The sequence below is a fragment of the Cervus canadensis genome, chromosome 6, assembly GCF_019320065.1.
Source record: "Cervus canadensis isolate Bull #8, Minnesota chromosome 6, ASM1932006v1, whole genome shotgun sequence".
In the NCBI taxonomy this organism is placed as follows: domain Eukaryota; kingdom Metazoa; phylum Chordata; class Mammalia; order Artiodactyla; family Cervidae; genus Cervus; species Cervus canadensis.
This window is the reverse complement of record NC_057391.1, coordinates 25303388-25306216: the sequence shown is the minus strand read 5'-3', so window position 1 is coordinate 25306216 and position 2829 is coordinate 25303388. Positions and strand designations below refer to the sequence as shown.

Sequence of the window (2829 nt, the reverse complement as noted above, 5' to 3'; positions counted from 1 at the left end):
TAGTAAAGGTGGCTAATATATTGTTTATGATATATATAATGCAAAAGCTCCAACTGTTTTATGACAACATTCTCAGCCTGTATCACTACTTGGGCTATTGAGTTCCATAGTTTTTTACTTGTTGTATAGAAGATTATTTTGTTTCCTTCGGGTTCTGTTCTTAAAGCTTCAAATGTCTCTTTATTGTACAGTCCTTATTAAATTTGGTGACTAAATATATATTTACTCTATCAGCAACTTCCTTAATTTCATAGATTTGGGTCTTTCTTGTTTATTTTCATATAAAAACTCTGCAATGAAGTACACTATTTCATAGTCTCCAAACTGTCAGGGTGATTTATAGTGCTGGACATTTCATTATGCATCATCTCAATATATCCAGATTGTAACCATATCTCATTGTCTCACTCAGCTCAGTTCAGTTGCTCAGTAGTGTCCTACTGTTTGCGACCCCTTATCACCCTGATCTAAGTCACCATCATCTCTTGCTTGGATTATTGCAATAGCTTCTAATAATCTCCTTGATTCTAATAATATCATTGGAACTCTTTTTACTGGGATAAAATTTATTTACAATGTTGTGTTTTTTCTGTTCTTGACTTTATTTCTAGTGTTCATACTACTCCTGGTACATAGTAGGTGCTTGAAAAATATTGTTGAAGGGAATGAGTTAATATGTAGGAAAGATTTTAGTCAAATCATTCCCAAATATTTTTTTTCCACCACAAATATTTGCAAGATATTATATGAGGATAAAAATTTAAAGGCATGATGATTTATAACCTTGGGTAGTTTAATTATATGAAGAAAGTAGACATGTGACCAACTGTAAATAGAGTAAGTAAATATGGATATATAGGTATGTTATGAAGAAGGTTAGACAGATGAGGTACCATTTGATCTGGATACTAAAGAATTAAAAATATTTTGGGAAGTATAAAATAAGGAAGGATCATTTCTGGCTTAAGCAATGAAATTAATCATAGGATCTTACAAATCTTTTTGTCATAAAATAATCTTCTTTGCCTATCTAGTATATATGATTAGTTATTACATATAATAATCAGGGAGAGTATGGTTAACACTGATCATACTGATAAAGCAATTTAACACTGAAGACCCTTTGCTTGTGTTTTCATCAGGTGCACCTCTGGGTACCAGTCCATAGATCGCTCACCATTCCTTGTGTTAGCAAGGCCACCTGGCACTCAGTTATTGTCATATGAAAGTACAGGAATAATGACTAAAAGGATAATATTTGATTTTGGTGAAATTCTCAGGTAATATTTGACTTTAAAAATGTATGCACTTTTCCATAAATGGCAGTAATGTAACAGTATTAATTTTAATTGTCTCATTTTCTTCCTTTAGGTAACAGGAGAATGAACAACTAAAGGAATCAATGAGTGGAGGCAACCACTCTGTGGTGTCTGAGTTTGTGTTGCTGGGACTCTCCAGTTCCTGGGAGATCCAGCTTCTTCTTTTTTGCTTTTCTTGTCTTTTCTACATGTTAAGTATGACGGGAAACCTCTTTATTGTGGTTACTGTGACATCTGACCCTTACTTACACTCCCCAATGTATTTTCTGTTAGCAAATCTCTCCATCATTGACCTGATATTTTGCTCTATTGCAGCACCCAAGATGATCTGTGATCTTTTCAGGAAGCAAAAAGTCATCTCCTTTCGGGGCTGTATAGCTCAGATCTTCTTTAGCCATGCTGTGGGAGGCACAGAAATGGTGCTGCTCATCGCCATGGCCTTTGATAGATATGTGGCCATATGTAAGCCTCTCCACTACCTGACCATCATGAGCCCACGAATGTGCATCTTTATTTTAGTGGTTGCCGGGACTATTGGTCTTACTCACTCATTGACTCAACTGGCTTTTGTAGTACACTTGCCTTTCTGTGGCCCTAATGTCTTGGACAGCTTTTACTGTGACCTTCCTCAGCTCATCAAACTTGCTTGTACAGATACTTATAAACTGAAGTTCATGGTCACTGCTAATAGTGGATTCATTTCCTTGGGTGCTTTCTTCTTGCTCATCCTGTCTTATGTATTCATCTTGGTCACTCTTCAGAAACACCCCTCAGGTGCTTCATCCAAGGCTCTTTCCACTCTGTCAGCTCATATTATTGTGGTGATTCTGTTCTTTGGTCCACTGATTTTTTTCTATCTGTCGCCCTCTCCTTCAACACATCTGGATAAATTTCTAGCCATATTTGATGCAGTTTTAACTCCTTTTCTCAATCCAGTCATCTACACACTCAGGAACAGAGAGATGAAGATGGCAATGAGGAGAATGTTCTGTCAGCTTATGACTTTTAGGCAAAAAATCACTAGATGGCTTTATTGAAACAAAAAATTAACAAGTGGCTATTGATAGACTTTCTGTCCCTAACAGCCATTCCTTATGAAGAAGGGACCATCTTTCTGAGGTTTTATCTTTTCCTTTCACTTGCAACATATGCCTCTGTTTCTTTATTTTTGCTACTCTCTGTGTTGGTTTCTAGGCATTAGGTAAAACTGCCCCCTCTCCCAGTCTTGAAAGAGTGGGCCTGTGCAAGTGATGAAGCTTATGATTCAACCCTGCCCTAACTCTTGGCTGTCTCTCAAACAGTTGTGAGTGCACAAACAGCCCTTTTCTTTTTAATGGTCCCCAGGAATTGAGGATGTGCCAAGACCCGTCAGTGTTCCAAAGGGGAGGATCCTAGATTCAGGCTGATGGGAAGCTAGGCCCTCAGGCAGCAGCATTTAATGTATGAAATAGATTCAGTCCTGAGGGGCCACAGCATAAGCCCCAAGGTCCACCAGAGTCAGGTGATTTGG

At 37.7% G+C, this 2829-nt stretch overlaps 1 pseudogene across 1 annotated transcript; it reads left to right on the top strand.

The window, feature by feature from the left end:
- Positions 1 to 1402: 1402 nt before the first annotated feature.
- Positions 1403 to 2383, top strand: LOC122444272 (annotated as a pseudogene). Its single transcript, XR_006270191.1, has one exon. The product of XR_006270191.1 is annotated as an olfactory receptor 4F15-like (transcript).
- Positions 2384 to 2829: the final 446 nt, after the last annotated feature.